The sequence below is a fragment of the Perna viridis genome, chromosome 3 (assembly GCF_037379345.1).
Source record: "Perna viridis isolate PV_CMFRI_1.1 ecotype Kerala chromosome 3, ASM3737934v1, whole genome shotgun sequence".
NCBI classification, from domain to species: Eukaryota; Metazoa; Mollusca; class Bivalvia; order Mytilida; family Mytilidae; genus Perna; species Perna viridis.
Window position 1 is genome coordinate 14,203,723 of NC_142447.1, and position 16,163 is coordinate 14,219,885.

Here is a 16,163-nt window from a genome sequence, read left to right on the forward strand (position 1 = left end):
ACATTTTTATTTTGTTATTAAGTTGCTTATAGGTCTGTATGATGAAAGGTGTAATTATTCATTCTAATCTGTTTGTTCTTAGGAGATAATTCAACTCCAGTTTCCATTTTATTTCAGTATCATTTACAAAGTTATATCCCTTAATTTTGAATTCTATAGTACATTGTTAGTAATTTATATCACCTATGAACAGGGATTATATGAAAAGCCGCATGTTCATTTCTGCTTACTAGAACATTTTAATCTAAATATCAAATATAAAAAAAATATGTATTCTTTCCAACCATGAATCACATTTACCATGATACTTTGCAGGAGTATTACTTAAAGGTTTACATTAATCTTATTTACTAGTAAGTAAATAGTCAGGTGCCATACCATTAACAATTTTGTACATTAAAATTGTATTCGGTAATTGACTCGATCAGGAAATGATAACCATTCAAGTGACGAAACCATTCTACATATTTACAATTTATCTTTGGAAGATGATAGCCTTCGATTCAAACTTTCAAGTCGTAGACTTTGAATCTATACATACAAACATGCATGCATGTGCAAATTAGATATTTGAATGAGTATTAATTTTCAACTATCAAATACTAGTATGCAGCCAACGTTTGTTTGTTTGTTGGGGTTTAACGTCCGAGCAGCAATATTTCAGCTATATTCAGACAATGAACATGAAATGGATGATAAAATGAACATGAAATGAAAAAAAAGGATGGGTCACAAGGATAATAGGGTCGACAAATTTTGATTGCCACTGGAAAAAGGGGAATGGGTAAGGTCGGGCAATTTAGCCTCCTGCAGCCAACGATCATATGTGTAAGAATGTTTGATTCTAATTAAATGGCTCATGAAGGCCAATATAATTGAGAATAGGCTATGATAAAAAATTTGTCTATTGAAAAATAACAAAAAATTTCCATGTGCATACTTCGATTATTTCGCGCGAAGCGCAATGACGTTGCGCACGCGATTGCGGCTGTGTTGAAAAAACACACCTATCCAAACTATAAATGACTACTGTAAACAATCAAAACTGTGATTATGTGAAAGCTGTATACTGTTGGAATCAGGACAAATAATAAGGTCTGAATATTTGTCACAAATGGTACTTCTAATTCTTTATAATCCATTAAACTTTCCAAAAACCCGTAAAAAACGTCACAATTCCGCATGTCAGGTGTAACACAGTGTAGGTTCAAAAAAGCTAAAATAGTGAATTGTGCTATTGCAGAGGGTACGAAATTCGCCAAACTTTGCATGGAAGAATAATATCATATGTTCCTTTTGAGATAATTATCGAAATTGCGTTAATTTTAGGCAAAAAAATATTCAATGCAAAAATGAAAGTGTTGGTAAATGGTCAGATTTCTAAAAGTGTCAGATGTCAATATTTTCCGCGTTTGTTGAGAAAATGTCATGCTGCAACGCAATTCAACATTCAATTGGGAATTTATTCTATGAAATAATTATACTTTGTAATTGTACATACACTCAGGAATACACATATTTCATTTTTATGGTTTAAACCGTTTAAAACGGATAAAATTCGATAATTTTAATATAATACCCAGAAAAAAGGATGACCATAGACTTAATGGCACATCGCCTCAACTAATTCGTTTTCAAATAAAATCGAAAACCTCTGCAACCACTAAACATACCAAATATCTAAAGCACGTGGTCTAACGTTTAAGAATTAAATCTAAACGTAGATTTGGACATTTCTACAAGCGGATATTACCGTGACCCACACCGAATTTTCTCATAACTGTGTGATGTACAAATACTAGATTGTTTGTTTGTTTGTTTGTTGGGGTTTAACGTCCGAACAGCAATATTTCAGCTATATTCAGACGATGAACATGAAATTGATGATAAAATGAACATGAAATGAAAAAGGGATGGGACACAAGGACAATGGGGGGTCGACAAATTTTGATTGCCACTGGAAATAGGGAGAGGTGGGTAGGGCCGGGCAATTTAGCCTCCTGTGGCGGAGCCCTATGGTTCCTACTCCGGGAGAATACCACAGTAGGGTTCTTTAACGTGCGAGGAACGTGGCATCTTTCCCAACACGGTGCACCACTATGGTTTGCGGTCAGGTTTTCCGTATTATAGCCTGACAACCCCAACATGTAACACGCCAGGGGTACCCCATTCCACCACCTGGGGCACACATCCCAGTTGCTCTGTGGGCAGAGCGCCCTAGCCCACGGCTAGGGTTCTGAGCACTATTTATTTGTTTGTTTGTTTGTTGGGGTTTAACGTCCGAGCAGCAATATTTCAGCTATATTCAGACAATGAACATGAAATGGATGATAAAATGAACATGAAATAAAAAAAAAGGATGGGACACAAGGACAATGGGGGGTCGACAAATTTTGATTGCCACTGGAAAAGGGGGGTTGGTAAGGTCGGGCAATTTAGCCTCCTGTGGCGGAGCGCAAAGGTTCCTACTCCTATCGAATACCACAGTAGGGTTCTTTAAAGTGCGAGGAACGTGGCATCTTTCCCAACACGGTGCACCACTATGGTTTGCGGTCAGGTTTTCCGTATTATAGCCTGACAACCCCAACATGTAACACGCCAGGGGTACCCCATTCCACCACCTGGGGCACACATCCCAGTTGCTCTGTGGGCAGAGCGCCCTAGCCCACGGCTAGGGTTCTGAGCACTATTTATTTGTTTGTTTTTTGTTGGGGTTTAACGTCCGAGCAGCAATATTTCAGCTATATTCAGACAATGAACATGAAATGGATGATAAAATGAACATGAAATGAAAAAAAAAGGATGGGTCACAAGGATAATAGGGTCGACAAATTTTGATTGCCACTGGAAAAGGGGGGGTTGGTAAGGTCGGGCAATTTAGCCTCCTGTGGCGGAGCGCAAAGGTTCCTACTCCTATCGAATACCCCGGCAGGGTTCTTTAACGTGCGAAGAACGTGGCATCTTTCCCAACACGGTGCACCACTATGGTTTGTGGTCAGGTTTTCCGTATTATAGCCTGCTGAGCACTATTTAGTCGCCTTTTACGACAAGCTTAGCGCTGCTGCATGCCTATTCTTTTAACACTCGGACCTGCACGGGGGACAAATACTAGAAAATCAAAAATCACCCACGCTTTCTTGTGTCTTCATGTATATACCAATTAACCCCGATAAGTTAAATGTTAATTTGATTTGGATCTGGAACTTTCAACAACTATGTAAACAAGTTGAAGATCAATTAAAACTTCGAAAATTCTGAGAAGCAAATACTTTCAGTAATACTATCAAATATATAAAGTAGATTACGTAAGATTTCATGTGTTCGATGCTCCCTGGACTTTATAATCGTGTTAATTTAAACAACTACATGTAATAATTTTCATTTTCATCATGAGGCAATTGTCCATGATTTCTTGTTTAAAAATAAATTTTTCTGCATGAAGTTCAAGATTTACATAAACGCAAGGAGGTAAAATTGTGGGTTTGAGCTCGGAAAGACTGAAGCAAGATAATGTTTTATATCAATTCATGTCAATTATTTGTTAGCATTCGAAAAACGGTGTTGCGTCATTTTGAGTAATGTGATGCAAACGTACATGTAATCCTGTTGGAAGAGTATCGGACACAGATCTATCAAAATCCTGGTCCCGTGTGGGCCTGGGCGTTTAAAGAATAGACCTGCAGCAGCGCTAAGCTTGTCGTAAAAGGCGACTAAATTGTGTTCAGAACCCTAGCCAGGGGCTAGGGCGATCTGCCGTGCCAGAGCAACTGGGTTGTGTGCCCCGGATGGTGGAGTGGTGTACCCCTGATGTGATACATGATGGGGTTGTCAGTCTATAATACGGAAAACCTGACCGCAAACCATAGTGGTGCACCGTGTTGGGAAATATGCCACGTTCCTCGCACGTTGAAGAACCCTGCTGTGGTATTCGATAGGAGTAGGAACCTTTGCGCTCCACCACAGGAGGCTAAATTGCCCGACCCAACCCATCCCTCCCTTTTTCTGGTGGCAATCCAAATTGTTGACACTATTATCCTTGTGTCCCATTCCTTTTTTCATCGTCATCATTTTATGTTCATTTTTGTTTTTATCCATTTCACGGTTATCGCCTGAATATAGCTGAAATATTGCTGCTCGGGCATAAAACCCCAATAATCAATCAGTTTATCAAAATTCTGAATGTACCACTATTAGAAATGCGCAAATCAAAAAGCACGATAGGAAAGTGTCACGAATTTATTTCTAATGCTTTAAAAAACACGACTACGGTATTGTTTTTTTTTGTCTGCTGAGTAAGAATTACATTAAGTCAATACAGAATCTATATCATCCATTTTTTTAATGATTAGCACATGGTGTTGATCATTTCTATTTCATGTTTATATGTACTATTTTTTCTCCCAATATTCTACATTTAGAGACTTCAAACTGTCAATTGAGTCACGATTTAGACAACCTAATCTTATGTTTCGGGCAAAACAGATCATAATAATATTTTATGGTATCTTTATATTGTCAAAATCCTAGCATGTGCTATAAAAACAATAGGTAATATGCATAATACTAAGCACGACGTTGTCTACAGTAACTATTCATTTTGTTTTATTCACAGGAAAAGTTGAGTCATTTACCAGCGGGTATACCATTTTATTTTATGTCCTATTATTTGATGTTAAGTCGCAACAACATGGAATGGAAGCGTAAAAAAATACTTACACTACCGTATGTGATGATTGTACTTCAATTAAAAAGCGTAACTTCACCGTGCACACTGTTGAAAGTTGAAGCCAACTATATTTTATTTATCATTTTTATCAAAATTTGCAGTTACTGTATTACAATTTTCAAATTATCTAAAAAAAACAAAAAAAAAAACAAACTAAGGCTTCATTCAATTTATTGCAGCCCCGTGCAGGTCCGGGTGTTAAAAGAATAAGCCTGCAGCAGCGCTAAGCTTGTCGTAAAAGGCGACTAAATAGTGCTCAGAACCCAAGCCGGGGGCTAGGGCGCTCTGCCCACAAAGCAACTGGGATGTGTGCCCCAGATGGTGGAATGGGGTACCCCTAGCGTGTTACATGCTGGGCTTGTCAGGCTATAATACGGAAAACCTGACCGCAAACCATAGTGGTGCACCGTGTTGGGAAAGATGCCACGTTCCTCGCACGTTAAAGAACCCTACTGTGGTATTCTCCCGGAGTAGGAACCATAGGGCTCCGCCACAGGAGGCTAAATTGCCCGACCCTACCCAATTCTCCCTATTTCCAGTGGCAATCAAAATTTGTCGACCCCATTGTCCTTGTGTCCCATCCCTTTTTCATTTCATCATCATTTCATGTTCATTTTATCACCCACTTCATGTTCATCGTCTGAATATAGCTGAAATATTGCTGCTCGGACGTTAAACCCCAACAAACAAACAAACAAACATTTTATTTCACATGGTAGAACCTTACAAAGATGGATTTGTTCTCATATTTCGATAGTTTTGTTTTTGAATACTTCTTGTATACAATTAAATCAGGATTTAGATATACATTAGATAAGGTCTTAAAATACACGTTGTATACTAGTATAGTACATCAAAATTAGCATTTTTTTGGTATTTTATTCCTGTGCAAAGCGTATGAATAAGATTTGTACTGATTTGTCGGATTAAATGTAGAATTGGGGTTGTAAGGGGGTAATTTCGTATTATGTAGATTGGATCTCTTGTGGGCTAACCATTACAACAAATTGCGAATGATTCAAGTGTGAAAATGGCATATGACGACTATAATGAAAATGAGATGTGCTTAAACATTAATAAGTCATCATGATAAATTATGAAATAATTTTGGATGACAATTCTATAAGATCGTTTGATGGCATACATTACAGGTATTTAATTTTCAAAAGAAAGCAAGAGTAATTTAAGACTGCAGACCCACAAAAAATAGTATTCAAAGAATCTATGAAACCAATCTCCGAACAGCGTCTGACGTTCGAAATTCACTCTAGACGCTGCAGTCAGTCATCCAAGAAAATGCAAGAATCTTGCAAAGTCGTGAAAAATTGATTGATTTTACGCGACGTTATCCGATTGTCAAACGAGTTTGATTTAAATAATGTCCGAGAATTTTGAATGGCTTGTCTGCAGCAGTTGGTGATAGAGGAAACGAATGTCTGCCGCTGCGTGGAGCTTGCTATGAAACAAGCAACAATGACGTTAATAAAACGCCAATACTTCATGTCACATGGAACCGCTGCTTAACTTTCAGAAAATAGTCTACAGTGACAACATAATAACGACTTTTTTGCTGCTGAAACGTTTAGTAGACATTCAAACAGTGGAAATCAGGACAGAACTTAAGTATAGTAAGTAGAGGTCATAAGAAAGGAGTACTGCAGTTTGAAAATAAAAAAGTGCAATAAATAGGAAATAATTGCATAGAACCAGAAAACGACAAAAATCTTTTACACTGCTTTAGCATTTGGTGGAGGCCCTAAATTCACTTACGAAGCGAAGAGACTGTAGGGCATTTAGGCGACTTCGAAAGAGTGGCTCTCATATGACAGAGCATAAAAATTTTACAGACTTAGACTGTGACAAGATGAGGAGAGTCTTGCGTTGATTTGAGTGACAGTTATTCAAAGATAACACTAGAAATATGGATGATTTTCATTATTTCACCGACCTAGTTCAGAAAAGGACGTTATGAATGCATATAACCATTTCAAAATATAAGAATTGTTTTATTGATGTCAAAAGGCAGAAATACTAATTGATATTCTTCAATAATAAACAATCCATGATGCAAAGATCTATGCAACTGACAATGAAACAATCATTACTGACATGCTGAAAGCATATTTATCCTGCTTGTGGTCGAACTATTAGTAGTTCAATAACAACATTAAAGAAATATTATTATCAAATTAAACCATAAAGCGATCTGATCGTAGAACTGGTAAGAAGGAAATGGCCCGGTGTACGTGACGGTGAGTATGTTTACTCTATTCCATGCAAACTATTCTTAAATTGATTGTAACATCGTAGAGTATGCACATAACGACCCAAATAAAACCATGACTTGCTTAATAAAGCATAGCGTCAGCGACGTCCTGTAAATGAAGGGCGACTGAACCAAAACTTGCTACAAATCGTTTTCGGAGAATGAAGTCAGTTATTTAGTATTTTAACGCAGGCGTTAAACGGGGGTTTGTAAATACAAAAAGCAAACATAGATAAGAAACTACACTTATAATCAAAAATAATTGAAATTTTCAGAATGTTTGAAATGTAATAGACCTTTCAAGAAGGAAGTCTACATATCCCCTCTTGTCGCGACAACATCCATAGAAAAACTGCGGTACACCACCAACAAATGATGCAGATTTCATGAGCAATGGAGCCCTCCCAAGTTTAGATAGTCCCATGTCTACGATTATTTAATGATAAAATATTATTAATAAAATATTATTAATAGAGCGAAAACTGACATTACGGACGACTTCCCCCAGAGAATGTTTTTGATTAAGTCTACCCGATAGGGGTGTCGGGAAAGATCAGCATGATCAGCAAGTTGAAATGCATAATTGCTACCCATCGGGATATACCCTGTCTCTTAAAACACCAATCCACCAAATTGTACACATATGTTGTCAATCCAAAAGTGATACATGTATATTTGTTTGTTTGTTTGTTTGTTGGGGTTTAACGTCCGAACAGCAATATTCCAGCTATATTCAGACGATGAACATGAAATTGATGATAAAATGAACATGAAATGATGATGAAATGAAAAAGGGATGGGACAAAAGGACAATGGGGGGTCGATAAATTTTGATTGCCACTGGAAATAGGGAGAGTTTGGTAGGGTCGGGCAATTTAGCCTCCTGTGGCGGAGCCCTATGGTTCCTACTCCGGGAGAATACCACAGTAGGGATTTTTAACGTGCAAGGAACGTGGCATCTTTCCCAACACGGTGCACCACTATGGTTTGCGGTCAGGTTTTCCGTATTATAGCCTGACAAGCCCAGCATGTAACACGCCAGGGGTACTCCATTCCACCACCTGGGGCACACATCCCAGTTGCTCTGTGGGCAGATCGCCCTAGCTCCCGGCTAGGGTTCTGAGCACTATTTAGTCGCCTTTTACGACAAGCTTAGCGCTGCTGCAGGCCTATTCTTTTAACACCCGGTCCTGCACGGGGGGATACATGTATATGGTAATTGGTTTCATCATATCCGTTTTTGTTGCTTTTATCAAAATAGATTTCTCGATGCCTTTTTATTTATGAATTTACATTATAAGAATTTGCATATTTATAGCATTTGCTTATAAATAGCAGCAGAAAAATACCGAAGTATATTGAGAATTCAGAGATATCCAAATCTACAATGACATGCAAATTCAAAACAAGGAGCAAAACGTCACAACACGAATATCAATCCACCGTCCACAAAATTTAAAATTTATGTTGAAAATAGCAAAGAATAATGGTGAAAATCTATATAATAAATAGGATAATTAATTGGTTATCGTGAAGATCACTCGTGTCAAGAACGCAATAAGATTTAATCGTGCACGGAACAAGTTCCGCAAACTCGTTTAATCTAGGCGTTCTTCGGCGCTCGAGATCATATTTTGCTTATTCACTCTTACCAATTAATTATTCTATTAATATCTACATACACACACAAGTTCTTGGTATCTTAACCCCTACAAGAGAAAAAAAACAGGAGTGGCATCCGGTGCCTTTGAGGGGTAACCATGTACTCCTTATGCCTTCCCAACCCTTAAGTCATGCTATGTTTTAGAATTTGCCTATTTGAAGACGTCTACAGCCTCCGTCTTGTTATATTCCAGAAACTGTCTATCAAATTACATAATCAAAAACTCATTATCATTTGCTTATCGACACTCTGACACCTTGCACGGCGATAATGACTTTACAAGACGACTTATTGCTGCGGAGGGGGGGATTACCTGAAGCCATGTGACAGTCTCTATTAGATCACTGGTAAATAAAACACTGCACCACTTAAATAATCAGTTCATTATCATGATAAAGTCAGAGATATAAAAACAAAGCTAACAAGAATCTATGAACAAGGAAGTGTATTTTAACTTATTTTGTTTTCGAACAGGGCTTATTAATCTTTTAGATAAATGCAGATAGTCGTTTATTTTTTTTTTATATGTCACAAAATGAATTGAGATCAACCGTGGTTGTGGTCGCAATCTTGTATTATTTGCCCCATAGGATTCTAGTTTAAAAAAAAATAATGAGTTTGATCATGTTTTTCCATTAAGGCAATGTCAAAAACCATTTTTAGGTCCATTTTAGAAAAAAAAAAAGACACAAACTTTTGTACGCCGAAACAGGTCGAACTAAAATAGACTTTTTTTACTTTCACATATTTTGTAAAATAGATCCCTTTTTTAAGCATTATTTTCCATGAAAATACAAGTTTTGTGTCTTGTAGCTTGATATCAACCCTGTACTTTTAATGGTTAATAATAATCTTTTGCCAAAAAAAAAAAAACAACAACAAAAAAAGGAAACAAAAACAAAAACATGAAAAGACAAAAAGAAAGCGCATTATATTTTTAGCAAACTTTTGAGATCGGTGGTATGTTTGTATCATATTAAATTTTATCAAAGCCTTCAAGCATTAATTTGAAATAGAACGAAATAAATAAAATTCTAAGTTACTTAGAGGTTACACGAGATCAGTGTAAAAGGATTTGCACAAACGTACCAATGGTTTGTAATTTGTAATAGTAGTGGCCCATAACCATAAGTATACCTCCCAAACTGGTAATTTCAGTAGAGAGCGCTTATACATGCAATATAGCTATTCATATTATTTAAATAGAAGAGCAAGAGGTATATGTCACTCTGTGACATAAAGGACACTGTACAGCAGTCTGTTTTGTTGGGAATATTCATTAATGTTTATTTTATCGTGACCTTTGTTGACTTTTCTTTTCATGTATTATCATTGCAATGAGTTTATCATTTTTTAATTCACCAACAGCATCACTTTGCTTTACTTTCAGGTTGAATGTGCCAAGTTTAAGAAAAAAGGACAGACAAACACTCATCAAACATATAATATTCCAATTTTCAGAACGTTAAAGTCTTGAGACAGCAAAGTATGCACTCAAAAAACGAAGGTTAGACGCTGTAAAAATATTGTTAAGAAATCATATATTGTAATGTCTGTGTGGTCTGACGTTAACTGCCGTTTTTATAGCTCCGGTAATATTTCACTTTTGTGTTCACATAAGTGCTAAAGAACGAGATGAAACTCAGTTAAAACCATCTAAACGTTCTTTATGTCAGAACCTATCTATTTTCATGAGAGCATTTATACTTTTGAAAGTTGAAAATACAATAGATGCGACACTGCTTACAGAAATGATGATCTGCAGAGTGGTAAAGTTTGAAGGTTGGGATTTTTCTTCCTTTACTCTTTCTGGTTTTTTCTCAAGCATATTGTAGGCTTAGATGTGCGCTTGATCTCACAAATCTTTTGCAGGACTCCAAGTAAGAGATTTTCATGTTTAATGCTAAATGCAGAAAAATTAAGATCATCAGATACATTGAGTACTTTCTATCCATCTAACTCCCAACCGTGTTTATGTGTGTGATTTTTTTTTTTAATTTCAAAGCAAACACTCATCATACGATGGTTTATTTTGTATTTTTACCAAACTTCTTAACTTTTAGCGTCGTTGAGATTGTTTAGACTTCTAAAGGAGAAAACAAAGCAAACAACTAATTATCATGGTATGATTGAAATGCAGATCAGGAATTTCTACGGTTTGCTTCAAACAACATTCTTTATTATTTTCAAAGAATCTTGTATTTTATTATTAGTGTTTGTAAATTATGCAATAAAAGTATAACAACCCTTCCAAAGTTGTATCTAGTATTATGGCAATTGACTTATTAGAGCTCTTGTTCATATAGTTTCTATGTATTTACGTAATATGAACAAAAAAAATAAAATTCCAATCATTTGATTTTGTTTCATGGAGTGATATCTATTTGTCATATCACCGTCTCCTTTTGTTAGAGCAGCATACTTTCCTTTGTGTCTTCAATAATCTTAATGTCTTACTTTTCTTTGAAGATTTTCGGAATGTCGATCTGTGTTTGAGGTCAGATTAGGCGAAAAAAATATGTGTGTTTACTGTAACACGCCGAAAAAAATAAGGTCGGTAGGTCGGACTTTTTTTTTGGCCGCCATTGTTGTTTAATACGATAAATACCGGTACCGATGACGGAAAAAGCAGGAATTTCCAGATTTTCACAAAATTGCCGATAAAAAGTTTGGGTTGCGGCGATAAAATGATGGTCGGTCGGGTGACCGTAAACACACAATATTTGTTTTGGCCTTAGTTTTTTTTCATAGTTTTTATCTTTCATTTGCCCACAAGACATGGTTTGAAAAAAAACTCGAATTGTTTCTTTTTTTTAAAAAGCCTAGGTGCTTTACCTACTGCTTTTGATATTTTCAATTTCACTGGACTTTGGATTAAGAAATCGGATCTATATCTTACATTCCCTAGATTATAATTGTCAAATTTCTTTAAAATACATAAAACCATTAAATTAACCGTCTTTTTATTTGCCAATCGATTGATTGATATCAAGAATATTTCTCTTTTTAATTGTTTTATCTACACCTTCCATCCACAGCTTCTACTATAGGGTGAAGCGTTAGCAACCTCAGGTACGTAGATGCTCTAAAACATGAATTGTTTAACATAATTCTGTCGGAACTGACGAATTTCGGAAATGATGTATGCAGTTGGGAAGTGGTTTGTGCTGGGATGTGTGCCCCAGGTGGTGGAATGGGGTACCCCTGGCGTGTTACACGCTGGGGTTGTCAGGCTATAATACGGAAAACCTGACCGCAAACCATAGTGGTGCACCGTGTTGGGAAAGATGCCACGTTCCTCGCACGTTAAAGAACCCTACTGTGGTATTCTCCCGGAGTAGGAACCATAGGGCTCCGCCACAGGAGACTAAATTGCCCGACCCTACCCACCTCTCCCTATTTCCAGTGGCAATCAAAATTTGTCGATCCCATTGTCTTTGTGTCCCATCCCTTTTTCATTTCATCATCATTTCATGTTCATCGTCTGAATATAGCTGATGTATTGCTGCTCGGACGTTAAACCCCAACAAACAAAGGAAGTGGTTGTGTGAACTTTTAACGCAGATGCAAAGCGTATGTTATTAGAAGTCTCGCATATTCCCGTTGTTCAAGACACCAGTAGTGCATTATCAAAAAAGATCTTATGTTATTTAAGTACAAATGTCCCGTGCAGGTACGGGTGTTAAAAGAATAGGCCTGCAGCAGCGCTAAGCTTGTCGTAAAAGGCGACTAAATAGTGCTCAGAACCCTAGCCAGGGGCTAGGGCGCTCTGACCACAGACAACTGGGATGTGTGCCCCTGGCGTGTTACATGCTGGGGTTGTCAGGCTATAATACGGAAAACCTGACCGCAAACCATAGTGGTGCACCGTGTTGGGAAAGATGCCACGTTCCTCGCACGTTAAAGAACCCTACTGTGGTATTCTCCCGGAGTAGGAACCATAGGGCTCCGCCACAGGAGACTAAATTGCCCGACCCTACCCACCTCTCCCTATTTCCAGTGGCAATCAAAATTTGTCGATCCCATTGTCTTTGTGTCCCATCCCTTTTTCATTTCATCATCATTTCATGTTCATCGTCTGAATATAGCTGATATATTGCTGCTCGGGCGTTAAACCCCAACAAACAAAACAAACATTTAGGTACATATAGCTTGTCCCAAATAGACAAAGTCTATAATCGTATTATTCAAGAACTGTGATTTCCATATGGTACTGAATAATACATGATATATACAGTATTGGGTATAAAATAGTCTACTGGATATCGAAGATTAGGTAAAATTTCCATTCTATTGTAAATGGGGAATTTGTATGGGAAATAAGTATTTTGAATGGAGGGCTGAGTATTTTGTATGTAGAATGAGGATTTTGAAAAGGGAGAATGTGGCAAATCATAATAAAAATTGTTATTAATATACACAAATGCAGAATTTATTTTAAAGCAATAGTTTAAATGTTGAATAAATTTATGTTGATAATGTAATAATATTAATGGCGATGGGAGTGATTGTATATGGTGTAAATGGGAAGCTTACACCATTCGTGGGCTGTGTTATCAAACAGGGCGGAAATACGTTATACAAAGAACTATGGATGGGGATTACAGATAACAATGAAATCGGTAGTTTATTGGTTAAAGAGGAAGGGGTTATGATTATTTATAGGGCGAATGAGATATGAAAAATGTTCAGTGCATCTGGTAAAGAGGTGGACTTAACAAATCATGGTATGTGGAGTTGGACATTAATATTGGGGTAGGGGATATACAGCACTGCACGAGTATTGTGATGTATAAGAAAATGATGCTAAAAATGTTGGGGGGAGGGTAATGCTTCATATTGAGTAAGGTGTTATAAATTGAGTTGTGGATATAGGAAGGTTTGTATAGTGAATAGAGGGTTCTATATGGTCGGTGGTAAATACGAAAACATTAATATAGCAAGTTCCGTTATGCTGTACACTTGTTTCCAACAGTAACCTGTCATCAATCTGTAGTTGTAGAACCAATCACAAAGGAGGATCTTAATTAAAAAATAAATTGTATACAAGTACTCAAAATAAAACAAATATCGAAATAGGATTCAAATCCAGCACCGAGAAGTTCTACCAAGGGCAATGCAGGGAATGAAGCTCAAGTTTTTAGGGCTTTTGAATTTCGTACTGCTGCAGCTATGTAAGAGGCATTGGGTATTGGCGATTGTCAATGAGATATGATTATCATAATGGATGTTGCATTGATCGGTGATGGGATGAAAAAAAGTGTTGACAAATTAGTTTTGGTAACCGTCAAAATCATAATTTTACATATGTTCAATTAATTTAAAAAAAAAAACGATTTCGTCGACAGTATTAGTATAAAGGATAAAATAGAAAAAAAGGGAGAATGGTGAAACGGAGAACGGATCAATTTAAAATATATATACCACCCAAGAACTCTTAACAAACATCAATTTTGTTTCATTTTTTACAGATCTCTTCTATGCCACCAATAACAGTTAACTCGTTGCTCTCTTACAAAACAAGACACTTCACGGAGGAATGATGGATATGCAAAATGGGTGCATTATTTGTGTGATGTTCGTATGTTATTTGTTTGATCTAAGCATTCTTTTATCATTAGAAGAACGTTTGCATGTTTCTTTTTCAATATTATTCGAAGCAAGTACAAACTTGACTATCCGTCACCGGTAATATATGCGCATCAAAAAGATAGTATAAAATAAACAGAATGGTCTAGTGGTATCTTTTACTGCTGACAAACAGAGGAAACTATTTCTGATTAATTTTTTTTCCTTTTTATTTGTTTGGTTTTTTTGGGTTTTTTTTTGTTTTTTGTTTTTTGTTTTCTTTTGGGGTAACTGTCAGTAAGCTGGTTTACAACTTCGTACTCTTACAACTTTATGTCATTAACTACTTGCATGGTATGTCCTGCATACCGCGATCCCTGACACGATATTAAGTTTATCAAACTGGTAAATAGATAGACAAACTAGGGGAATGAGAGTTTATCTATCAAGCTCCACTCAGATGCAGCCGTTTGTGTCCTCTCTTCCTAACCGCTGCAGACAAGTCTTTCGAAATTCTCGCATAGTATTCAAATCAACCGTCGTTTGACAATCGGATAACGTCGCGTAAATCATTCACTTTTTCCCGACATTGCAAGATTCTTGCATTTTCTAAGAGGGCTGTCTGTAGCATCTAGAGTGAATATCGAACGCCAGACGCTTTTTCGGAGCTTGTTTATTTATGTTACTAAGGGCTTTGTTCACTGGGTGGATTTATTTACATCGAACCTCATGCTAATTCATTTGGTAAAGGACTCGCGTTGAAAACCGGTTATTCTTAGTTACAATACCAGGGGCGGATTCAGGCGGGGGCGTGGCGGGCCTGCGCCTAAAATTTGCAAGGCATGCGTTGTCAGGGGAGATTTAGGCGGTTTTAGGTTGAAAATTTAATTTCTGGCTAATTTTACCACTAACACTAAAGTTATCTACATTACACCCACTCCAGAAGAATATTTCAAAAATGTAACCTCAAAATTTTTTTCGTCTAGCTCCGCTCGGCGAAATTTCAAATGTGCGCCCCCGCCAATCTAAAATCCTGGATCCGTCCCTGAATACCATATGTAGATTTTCATATACTTTTGTAAAAGCACATATTTTTACCAGCTGCAATACTATATTATAGTGATGCATATAGTATATTATAGTGTTGCAATGAGTAATGTCCCGAAAAGCAGTGATATGCGACCAGACACGTTTTGAACATGCGTTAAAATGTGAATATATCGCTTTCGAATTACGTCATTTCCGACAGTATGATTTTAACAATGTATGTTTCATACCATACACTCTACATGTAGGATGCCGCTATAGCTTCAACCATTAAAGGCCAGAAAATGATTTAATACTTATATTTTTACGTCTTCCATACTTACACCTGTCTAAGAGGATCTCCAGTCTTGTCTTACATGTACCACGACACTAAAGTTACTGTCATAGTGGTATCAATCAATGTGGATCCTGAAAAATTCGAAAGATCTTCTGGAAACTCTCAGTGCTAGATAATTATTGGACTATACTCCGGTATTAGAATCAGACCTATTATTTTTAAACTCTTTATATCACTATTCCCATGCTAATTTGAAGTCCAAACTCAAAAGCATTGTACAACGTCGTTACTCTAAAAAAAAAGCTGGAAAACCTTGATACAAATACGTAGAATTTAGCAGAGATTATTCATACTTTGTAAAACAAGATTCTTAATCATCTCCTAAATATGTAATGTGCCGATCGGTACGGGGCACCAAATGGGACTTGATCTTTTTGTAATAAAATCAATTTTGTGTCACAAAAATCAATTTTGTGAGACAAAAGTCTATTTTGTGTCACAAAGTCAATTTTTTATGCAATCCTTTGGGTATGCAAATGAATTCAAAATATGCAGTATCATGTATACGTGTATTACAAACAAAGCATTCACTGCAATACAGTAGATAAGGTACGGA